Source organism: Coturnix japonica, chromosome 7 (assembly GCF_054131305.1).
Source record: "Coturnix japonica strain WE chromosome 7, WE-NBRP24, whole genome shotgun sequence".
NCBI classification, from domain to species: domain Eukaryota; kingdom Metazoa; phylum Chordata; class Aves; order Galliformes; family Phasianidae; genus Coturnix; species Coturnix japonica.
The window spans coordinates 29,358,752-29,371,008 of record NC_140669.1 but is presented as its reverse complement, the minus strand read 5'-3'; positions in this window follow the sequence as shown (position 1 = coordinate 29,371,008).

Here is a 12,257-nt window from a genome sequence, read left to right as displayed (position 1 = left end):
TTTTAACTGTGGGCCAAAAAAGAAGAAAAAACAAAGGTAATTTACAGCATCCAGATGAGAAAGAGAAGCTGAAGGTGAGAGCTGTTATGCTAGGACTTGTTCCAGAGCAAACTGGAGATAATGGAAGAGCTTTCATTTCAACCAGGCCTTTAACAGTTTGCACAAAACATGAATGAAATCACTGGATCAGGCCCTGGGCAGCCTGATGGAGCTGTGGTGTCTATGCTCACTGCAGGGCAGCTGGACTAGCTGGCCTTCAGGGGTCTCTTCCAACTCAGGTTACTATGATTCTATGCCGTGTGTGCATTATTAGGTTGACTATAGCAGTGGTTTCTTGCACTAGGAAGCTTTTAATCACACACAGTTTGTAGGCATTCCCAGGTAATCTGGGCAGAAGTGAAGTCACGATGGGGAACAAAGTGGCTTATCCCCTCCTGTTTCAGAGGCAGCCAGCAGCTCCATTACCAGTACACATGATCAGCAAGGAGAAACGCTGACAGAAGAACTGAGAAATAGTCCTGGCGTGAATCAGCAAATCACACACAGCTACGAGCACTGCTGATGGTAATTGAGCACAGCACATTCACAGCTGGTAAGATGAGGAGCTGCCGTCGCAGTGGCCTGTCTGGTTTGGCAGGGAAGCAGGGGATCCCCTTCCTCTGGATTTGCCTCTAAGGCCTTTGGATATACTGCACGCATTAACAATCAGAAGGCAAAGTAATGCACAAAAGCAAATGCCAGCTGCAGAAACATATGTGCTTCTTCATACTGCATGAGCCTTTCCCACTCGCAAAGCCATCTTTCTGTTTGCATAGTCTCTGCCTACAGAACAGTCAACCTTTCCTCACCTCATGAACATTTGAACCCACTGGCAAGTATCAAATTCGATGCGTGGCAGCGGCCTTGCAAATATTAAATTCCTTCAAGGTTCTGTGAACACCAGCAGCTGGCAAGGAAAGAAAGGCAAGAGTGCACTCTGTGGGAGGAAAGCCCGCAACTTGAACTCCTCCATGGACTCCCCTTGGCCAGAGACTTGTTGTTCTTGCCCAAGCAGGAGCTGACATCAGCTGTGGAGAACAGGGGGAGCAGAGGGGGAACTTGCGTGAAACAGAAAGAGCATGTGAGTCTTCTTAAGTGGTGGAGGAAAGGTAGCGGGTATAAAACTGAAATGCATAAACCCACAGGAAATCAAGCTTCATTAGATCTTGCTGTCTGCAGAGCGAATTGTTTACATGTTGCTAACATTAATGGCATTGAATACATGCTAAAAATATTGTGACCTTGATCCTATCGTGAGCCTCGCTGCTACAGACTGTGCAGTGAACAAAGCCCTGCTGCCCTTGCTATGTTCCTTGCAGGAGCCAGGGAAGCTCATGCCATTTAGCTACTGACAACCTGCAGCGGGTTCTGCATGGCCCTGTCAGTACAGAGGGAGGCTCAGCTGGCCACAGCTCTCCAACACGTCTTCTGAGACCTCCTCTTGTAATGGAGTGCCCAGAAAAGACTGCAAAATTTAAGCCAACAGCTCGTGTGCAAAGAACCCACTTTTACTCAGTATGTGCAAACATCATTTGTGATGAAAACCACTTAAGTGGCACAAACAGGAAAACTACCTTTGGTGCCGTGGCATCAGACTCAGGGTGAGGCTCACCACTGACTTCAGAGGCTTCATATCCAGCTCTTTCTAGAGCTGAATTTGCCTGGCTATAAATAGGACCAGAAACAACACAATACAAAAGGGAGTCAAGTGTTAGCCAATCGCTCTGACCTTTTCCTGTAAGGAACAGATCCATCTCCTATTTCCTGTTTCACCTCAGGACCACTGGCATAACTGATGGGTTGGTCTCCTTGAACATCTTAATGAAAATAAAGCAGCACTGTAGAGATAAAAGCAGTTGAACTCAGTTTCAAGGTGAAATAGTTCTTCCTCTTCCCAAGATGTGAAAACAAGCAATTTACTGATGCCCTTCTCGAATCCTTGAGATGATAGTCCTCGCTGCAGAGAGCAAAGGACCTCAGTATTTCAGTGTCGGTGGGACTGCCAAAGATGTCAGTTACACTGAGATTCAAAGCTGTATCTCTGATCAGAATAGACTGAGAAATAAATAGGACCTTCATAGACAGATGGAAGCAGTCATCAGTTTTGCATGTGCCCAGGACAGGTAGGCTGCTTTGTCAGTCATGCCACAAAATGATGTACAGGAGCTTTAACATACACTGACAACACTGTAGAATCAAGTAACGTTGCAATTTTTCCACTCAGATTTATGACTAGAAACAAAAATCTTTAGTCACATACAAGAAACACTTTGGAAATTTTCAGTGTGATCAGTGCAATCTGAGCTAAAGATCTCAGGTAATTGGTTTTAAAAGCACTGCACACAGCTATTTACCCATTTCCTACAGTATCCTGGTAATCTCAGTGTATTTAAAATAGGACCTAACATAGGGTAGTACTCTCAGTGGAAGGCTTCAGAACATCTGTTTATTTCAGAGTCTGAAGCTGAAGACAAAAATAACACAAACAAGATCTCAGGAGATATTAATAGTCCCACACTTACCCAGCTCATTAATAAATTCATTGGATTCCTCCCCAGCAATGTTTCTTTTCCAAACCTGGAAACTAAATTGTTGACAGTGAAGAAAAACAACATATGTTTAGTCTTCAACAGAATGTTAATTTAGGTTTAAAGAACCTGATTCTGCAGAGTGCGTATCAGCCTGAACTTGTACAAAAACCAACAGCAGTTGGAGACGCACTTCAAGGACACAGACCAGGTGCAGCACTGGTGATACGCCATTGTATTTGGCAGAGACTGAGAACACAAAGCTTGTGCCAACGTGACACCGCTCCCTTGAAACCCAGCCTGCTTTCAGGAAGCAACTTGTCTTTAAAACATTAACGTGCCACGGGAAGATAAGTCCCTTCCACTGAATGAGTTACTTTACAACAGTCACCAAACCATCTTTCTCATAGTTACTCTGGTGGAACCGGTCAAGACACAAGCAGCTGGAGCTCATGTCCGTGTACTCACCATCAGCTTGGAAGTATCAGCAGGGTCTAAAGGATCTTACTACAGGAGGCACCCAAGCAGAAACAAAAGAATATCAGACTATTTCCCACTCATGATTATTCTTTTTTACTGCCTCACTGGACAGGACAAGTGTTCAGCCTGTGCCAAGACACTTTGGTGATGTTAAGGCCTTTTGGAGGTAAAGTGGAAAATGGGAGCAAGCCTGATGCTACCTACATCAATAGTGCCAGAAAAGATACAGGGCAAAAGTAGCACAGTCTGGTTTAGTGGCTGCAGTGTGTGTAATAGAGCAATTGACTCCAGCGCTTCATCCTACAGTGAGGAAGGGCAAAGTGCTTTCTCCTCACATCACTGAGCCGTGAGCTCCCTGAGGCGAGGCTGGGTGTCACTCGGTGCTCGGCTCCACAGGCATAAGTGCTACCTTACTCTGCATGGCCTTTCCCCACCGCTGCACAACAGGCCAGGTTCTTCTGCTGCCCTCAATAAAGCATTTCAGACTGAGTGCTTCCATTCTCAGAGACATCTGAAATATCAATCCACATCTAACGTTTTCAGCCAACCTTTTACAGTATTTCCATTCTCTTTGTCTCTTGCAGATTGCATTCTATTTATAACACTCCAGCTATTTCTAAACCTCAAGCAGACACAAAATTGATGTGTCACTGCAAAGACATGCCTTTGAAACGGAAGGGTGGGGGAAGAAAGAAATACGGGAGGGTGACAAAAGCTGAAAAACACTGTCTACGTAACAGTATTAACACGTCTCACCTTTTTTTTCTTATGCCGTATCTTACAACTTCCTCAATCAGCACACGAGGTGTGAATTTTAAGTAGCTCTGCCTTTTAAAATCATTGACTAAATCCTTTATCACTTTTCTTCCCCCTACTCTGTTAATAGTTGAGAAAAGGTTTGCTGCCTGCAGAGTGGGACAATTATAGCCACCTTGGGGATGGATATACAACCTACCTCCCTAAGGATTTGTTGCATTGTTTCAGTGTGCTGTTAACTGTTTAGTACCAGAAGGCCCAAAAACAGCGACAAAGAAGTCAGGAAGAAAAAAGTAAGAACTGCAAAGTAAGATGGAATCCTATTTTAACACAATGTTGGATTTTCTTTTTCCACATAGAGAAATCAAGATGTGGATCACATGCAAATTCTAGCAGAAAAGGAGCTAACAGTATAGACTCCTCTTTTCCCAAACAATACAGAGAAGTAGACAAGATTTAGAGAAGAATGCTCAAATGTCTGCAATGACTTCTCTGCTCAGAAGAGCTGTTGCCAGTCTGGACAGCAGCAACACAGCAGGGAAAGGGCAGGTTTACAAAGTCAAGAGTTGGAGAAAGCAGGTTTATCTTCCTTCTCATTCGTGGATTAGGGGACATGAAGCGAAGCTAATAGGAGGCATGTCTTTAGATACAACAGCAGGGCCATTCTTCTTATAGGCATTAGACCTGTGGGACTGCTTACTGTAGATGCTATGAGTTCATAAACGTTCCAGGGAAGGCTAGACAAGAGCACAGGAGATCATCAGAAGGCTACTAAACAGTACAAAAACTTCATTTGTTTTGGAAATCCCTGGTCAAAAGCAGAAGTCAAGACATGTTCCTCTATACTTACCCAGCTCCCAGCAGCTGTATTTCAGGAGACAGTGACCTAAATCTGACCCAGCACGCTTGGTTTCTGTCTTTTCGCTTTCAACAGCTATTGTCTGGTGAACAATTAAAAGAGATTAGAATGACTGTGACTCAATAATTCTTAAACATTTCATACTGCAGTTTATATTCCCTTCTCTTTTTTGAATCATGGTGTATTCTTAGAAATAAACATTTCAGATAAACATGGCTCTGTCTTTGCAGATCGCCTTGTTATCCAATGGTTTCATAGACTAAATCGGTCAGGCCAAAATGTGACAAGTGCTACTAGCTCTTGTGCTTTGCTTTAAACAACAATTTATAGAGGCACTGTGTTAGGAAGGCATTTTTCTGAAGACATTCTGCCTTACAACAGAAGTGTTCATCACAAGCACAGGTTCATTCATGCAGAGTGATGGATGAAGACTGCTGTTGCTGGCCTGCTCTGGCTTCCCCTTCTGGATATCAGCTCTATCTCAATCAGGAGAGCATCAGTCCAAAGTTACTTGTGCCTTCCATAGCCCTCGCTATTGACAGCATCAGCAGAGGGCTGTTAGAGGAAGCCTTAGCTCCTTCGTGCTTTGAAGCAAGCCTGCAAAGCAGCCCTCCCAGTGACTACAGTCCACGAGGACAGCACTCTCAAAAGTAACAGTGAATCTCAACAACTCTCAAACAAGCTGTCCACTTATCACTTCCTTTGGTGAAAGTGAGTGTGTGTATGGACATGAACCTACATGATGCAATGACTTTCTGCCTTCCTCTTACAGCCCTTACTTGCTAAATTAATAATACGAGCGCCAACTATAGTTTCAAACAGTAATAGAATAATTAAACTTTAACTGCAATGCATTTTACATCTTTGACTTTCACAGCACTGAATCTTAAGCAATAACCATATCGTTATAACAGAGTGCAGTTTGCAGAGCCTGCCTTATCTTACTCACCTTCAGATTTATTAGTTAAAGGAAACTGGTGAACCTTTGGACTCAGGGCTGGGTGGTGGCAATTGTGCAGCACCAGTGGCTGAACAAATACATGTGGCTCAGCCACAGAAGGCTCAAAAGGAAGAAATGACTATTGGAAGGCTGAACACTAATTAAGGAGAGAGACTGAAAGTGGATTAAAATAAGCTTTCATCTCTCTCCACAGAGTTGAGCTTTCATTTATCTACTCACTGACATAAAGCACTTTCAAAATATGGCTATGATTTTTTTATTTCTTATTATTTCTCCCATGAGACACTACTCCCATCCTGTATTTGAAAGAAACGTGAAGGGTTATACAGCTGATCTGCAGACAGAAAGGTGAAGGTTATAGCACAGGTAACTGAAATATCTGGCAAAAAGCTTCAAGGCACTAAAGACAAGGTGGCATCTCTCAGGGAGGACGCGTCCCTTGGCCCTCAAGAAATAACTCAGCACACTCCTGAGACATCTGTTTCTGTCTGCTATAATGCAGAGACTAAATGACAGCACGCTGTCGCAGTCATTTTGTAGTGAGTCACTGTGCTACCTACGAGTGTTATGACTGCCTATTACAAGGAACCAACAAAATTAAATGTGTTACTGTGAAGCCAAGCCGACTGCTTGTGCAAATACACCACGAACCTCCTGACACTGCACACTGGGGGACCTTAAAGGACTCCAGGCTTTTTATTCCACTATATGATAAGTATCTTACTGAAAGAAATTAAGGAGATTCTCAGATGAAAAACACTCCTTAGTACAGAGAGGCTGAGTAGGTACGAGTTCATACAGCAGTTTGTCATTTGCTAAGACACATCCTTGTTTCCTTCTGTACAGCTGGGTAATGTCTGGTGGGTGACAGCATCACCAGTTTGTACGAATTCTTGTATTCCAATGAGAACAATAAAGGCTACTCTCTTCCCTTTGCAGATGTGAAACACGTTGTAGCATAGCGACTCACACCTAAATAACAAGGCAACTTTACTTACAGCTACAATGCCTCTGTTATTTCCAACAGCAGATTTGTGTTAATAGCCACAGTGATTTCCAGGTTACATGAAATCAGATGTTACTGCAATCTTTCGGCTACTTTTCATACCTTAATTAAAACTTTCAAGTAACGTAATGAATTTTAAGACCAACATTATCAGTTGCAGACTTGCTTCTCAATGTCTCATTCTCTCGACTGTTTAAAGAACACTGAGAATTGTATGTTGCTATTGTAATTAAGAACATAGATGTACCTTCAAAATGCAGCTTTCTCCTACAAGGAAAGAACTGGTCAATAGTGAAAGTTTCAAAACGCTCAGAGGAGTGACAAGGATGCTTTTTAAAGGCTAGACATATCAATTAAAGCACTTTTCTAATAGTCTTAAATTTAACAGCTTAAGTCCCAAGCTACTTCTGTAGCATGGGGCTACACCCCCTAGGCAGAAGCACAGCTTCTAATTCAGGCAACTGATTTGTGTGTTTAAAGTTCTTTGCAGGCCCCAGACCCAAACCCTGCTGCTAACTCCTGCAGCTATCTGTGCAGTGAAGCAGCTTCATGCTCCCTGAGCCTGAAGGATTGCTCTCAGCAACAGCTTTATAAGGTAGTGCCTGCCTGTTTCTTGGCAGACAGAGGTGTGTCAAAGTATGACTAAATCACGCTGTGTAACATGTGATTTCTGAAATAATTATGTATTCCTACCTACTGCTCTTAGCAGCATGAACCTCCATTCCGGGCAGGCTGCTGTCACAGACAAAGCAAGTGAGAGAGAAGGAAGGTCTAGACAGAAGCAGTGGCATCACAAAAACCGTGGGGCAGAAAGAAGACTGAGATGACGAATTGGAACTAATGACGGCTTAACTGCCTGTAAACAATTCAGATCCACGCTGTGCCCTGCCGGGGCTGCCACTGCTGGCTTCACCGAGCTGCACCCCGCTGGAGAAGAGCACTCAGTGCACGGGGCTGCGAGAAACAAGCACTCCCCCCATCAGCTCCAGTACAGAAAGCTGATGACCCAAAATGACAATGTTTCTTCGAAACAAACGAAGAAGCACGTTCCCTTCTGACTTGCTACACATTCTTTCAATGAGGTTAATAATTACACCTACTTACAGGAATCTGCTAAATTAAGTTGCACTGAAGTTACCATTTGCCCACAATTACGTTGTAATGGAGCCTGGTAATTTACGCTTCAGAGCAGAGTATATCTTCGGTAATGAATGATAAATACTTACTTTTAAATAGCTTAAGGACCTCTCTTTATTCTCCTGACCTATTTTCTTCCTGATTTTTTACTTCTCTGATCTGCTCAGTTCTTTGCATCATCCGTGGCGCTGAGATACCTTCCCCCAGGCAATGTTCTTCAGAGCCATTAGTTCATGAACAGCATTTGCTGCGCCTCAGAATCAAAGAAAATGGAAAGAAATTGGAACAGTTCATCTTAATAATACATTTTCTAAGCCAAACGTAGAACTTCTCAAGTGAAAATTAATACCTATGCAAGGTGCCAGGTGAGCAACATGTCAAGGTTTAAATACACGCACATCTATGTAATAAGATAGTGTCATTCTCAGCCTGACTGCCCTGCTGAAGAGGCTTACCTGGGTTTAGAGCAGCAACCAGCTCTTAACAGACCCCTGAGGTGCTCTCTGTATCCATCCCATACTGCCAAAACACTGCTCACCAACATCAAAGACTCTTATGCATAGGTAATGACTGGTTCCCTGCGACCCCTGAAAAGGCAAAGTTTGGTACCAGGTGCTGCAAGAGCAAGTTGTGTGACAGCTCCAGGGTACAGCCAAAAGCAGTGCTACATACATGACTGAGCTCCTAAAATAGGCTTGAAACTATTCTAAACATTGGTTTCTTTTTTTTACTTCTTCAATAATATCACTCCACCACAATAGATCACCTGAGGAAAATTCCAGGCTAACAGCAGCTAGCAAGATAAGCGTATAATCTACATTTAAAATCTGATGTACATTCGTTGATACAAAAGGTATGAAAAGCACTACCTTTAAAATGAACTGAACCAACGCTAAATGCAGGATAGTATTACAAGCGTGCCAATACTGCTTCCAAACGCTGCTGACAAAGGAATTAGTGCGATGTTTTAAAGTAAATCAGCCAAGTGACATGAACTCACTAGTTGGAATATATTTCCTCCTCACTGCAGGTATGTAATTCCAGTAGATAATAATTACCAGTTACATAAGATTCGGTGCAAAGATATAAAGTGGTTAAAATATTATCCACTGAAGCCTTTTGGAAATGAGACTTTTTAAAGCTGGGGGTAGTTAGTCCCACTGATGTTACAGCTCTGTTCATCCACATCTCAACTCGCTAACCTAAATCCATCAGCCCCTCTGTCTGTTGTGTCACACGCAGATCTGCGTCAGGCTTAATCACAGCTTGGTTTGTTTCTGAGCCCACCAGTGGAAAGCATCATGTCTACACTTCCCGTTCCTAAAGCCAGAGTAAATCTCCACAGATAAATAAAATGGGCTGGGGTTGGGGAGGCAATGCAATCAGGGAGCCCAGTTCCCTTATGCATTACAGCCGAGCAGCTCCAGCCTTAGCAATGGCTCCAGAAGGATGCTGTATTGTCTAGGAGGTAGGTGCCTGTGAAAGGGCTTTGTACTCTAGCATGTGCTGGACTTCCACACAGCAAGTTACTGTATTGAGCAGAAACCACTCAAATATAGGGCTCAACACCAGGAGCAAATGACACGCCCTACTGCAGATCCTGCAAATATCTCCTGTGCTTTGACAGTGCAAGTCCCCAAAACACATTAGTTGCCTGCTATTGCGCCTCCTTGAACAGCTACAGACCACATTCAGATACAGCAATTGGCATCAGTGATGAGAAAGGAAAGACTGACTGATTCTGGTGAGAAACCTTGAGATACACATGGGCAGAGTTCCGGATTAAGAAGGACACCCGTGTTCTAACACAGGCTAGGACAGTTGGGTTAGAATTACACATTGGACAACCTTCCTTTCTAGACAGGTGGGTTAGGCTGAGTCAGAAGCTGAACGCCACTGTGTACTCTCAGTTCTGTGAGTCTATCAGAGATATTGCTTAAGAAACAGCGCTACCGCTTTGCACTCTATGCCACTGGTCTTATGATTTGTGTTTTCCTATACTAGTTCCACTGCTGTTTTCATGTAATACAGGCAAAGTATCTCAAATAACATCCCATTAACATAAAGAAACCCAAATTTAATTTCTTATCGGAGCACAAACTTAGAATAAATAGTGAATTAACTGGTATTCTGGGATGCTGCTATTTCAAGACTTCCAGCAGGGGTGGTATTTGGAAATACAGGTCCACACTACGAAAACCAGATGCTTTTCTTCTCTTCCTACAGAGCAGCAGCTCTGACTCTTAACAAATCAAACACATAAAGCAGGAGCAGAGCAAGAGACAGGATGACACAATGGGATGCAGCACAAATATCCCTCGCTGCGCAGCCTCCTGGAGGCTTGTAGGCATGGAGCGCTGGCTGCCGCTTTGACTACCAGGGAAAAATAAACAGCATTTCATTCTTTCCAGTCTTGGGAAACTCAACCCTCACAACTAATTATATGCCTAAAGACACTCCCAGCAGCAAGTGATCCTTGAGTATTTTTTTTCCTAGTCTACTGGAAGGTGCTGTCCTACCAACAGAAAATTCGCTTTCCCCTGGCCCCATTCCCACACACTCTCCCTACAGCTATTTCCACCCACACTGCAGCTCTTTTTAACCGTTTTTAAAAAGCAGAGAGAGAAATGTACTGCTGCTGCTGCTCCTCCTCCTCAGGTGGGCGGGCTGGTGGCCGGTCAGTCTTCTGCAGCGTTTCTCATCGCTGGATGCGTAGGAGGCCGGGAGAGGGAGTGGAAGGAAGGAAGGCACATCATGGCAGTGGGAGGCGAGCAGCCCCTTCCCACCTGCACATGTGTAATTACATGCAAATGAAAAACTATAGCAATACATCTGCAAACAGAGCTCGCCGTGCTGTGAGCCTAAAAGGTATCTGACCCCTTGGGACTCAAAAGCCAAACACGGGGGCGACCACCAGATCTCCAGGAATTTTTCATCTGCTGAGAAAAACAGAGCGGTGGGGAGCGAAGGGGGAAGGAGAGAGGGTGTTCCTTGCAGTTATGGTTCTGTGCGTGGGTGGTGGGTGGTTTGAGGGGAGGAGTGACAGATTGCTTGCGGCAGCAGGGAAGAAAGACGTAGGAGGGTGTTTGCCCAGGGTCCTGTCTAACCCAGAGGGTAATGGTGGGCGGATGCAGCACGTCTAAGCCAAGGTGGTGGGAGTGCAGGAGCTCGCTGTGGATGGATGGATGGAGAGATGGACGGATGGACCTTGCTGGAAGGCTCTCCCAGCTGCACCCACGCACAGCGCCTGCTGAGGCAGCAGCCACCCCCACAGCTCCCCAGTGCCCTGCGAGGCCAGAGGAAAATGGAAAAACCGCCTCATTCCTGCAGTTTCATCGTGCCTTCGCTTTCATCTTTTTCCAAACGCTTCTACTTCCCCACTAGCAAAACGCAGGCTACCCAGTAAAAGGGGAAAGAGCTTCCCCCCATTTTTGGTACAGGAGAAATTCAGTTCTGAGTGCCATTAGTCGTGCACTGCTCCCAAATCTATGACTTGGGAGACTATGTGGATGTGTTATCTGACAGGGCTCTGACTAAAAGCCTGGGGGAATCGAGTCTCTCCCTATGGGATTACTCACATTGCAAACAAAAGCAAAATTTGCTTCTCCATACCATATATGTTTCCTGTGTTTCAGCCCTTCCTTGGGCTGCCTCATTTTTAGAGAGTGGACAGACAGATTAATTTCACACTTATTTTAAGCCAACTTCTGCTCTCAATGAAGCCAATGGCAGACAGTCCACTGCAGACATGAGCCTTTAGTGCTTGCTGTTCACATACCAGCAAGTGTATATTTAAACCTGTTACATGTGTTTTAAAGTGTTGTTAATATGGGCTGAACTGAGGAAAGAAAGAGGGAAAAAAACAGTAATTATGGTTTGCTTGCCAGTACACAAGTAATTGATTTGAACAGGAGATTCCCCCATTCTACTCTCCAGCCTTCACACTCATTTTATCCTTACCTTTGTTTACTCTAAGGGTGCTCTACCTATAAGGATTACTGCCTACATAATCCACACACAGAAATTAGATGCCAGCTCTTAGACCAAAGGAGGCAAAGACTGAGTTTACTGCAAGCCAAGATGCGGTAACACAGGACATGATGAAGTACTAGCACCATTTATTATCTGGTCTTGGCAAAACACACGCAGAGCTCTGAGGCAAGTAACTGAGAGGTACAAATTAATCATTAATTAGGCACATAGAGGTGGCACACAGAATGCAGCTGAGCTGCTCTTGGAGTCCTTAGAAGCACAGTCACCCACGTCCTGATGTGTAAGTTACATATATCTAGAAAAGAAGAAACAAACAAAAAAAGCCCAATAACCCAACAAATAACCCAAACAAAAACAAAACCCCCAAACATCTGCTCAGCTCTGAAGTCCTCCTACAGTCAGCAGTTTGTTTTCTCTTTCCAAACCTGCTGAGCACACTGCCAGGAAATTTCTCCACAGGGAGGGATTACAACCTGCCTGTCCTTCTGGCTACTGGAC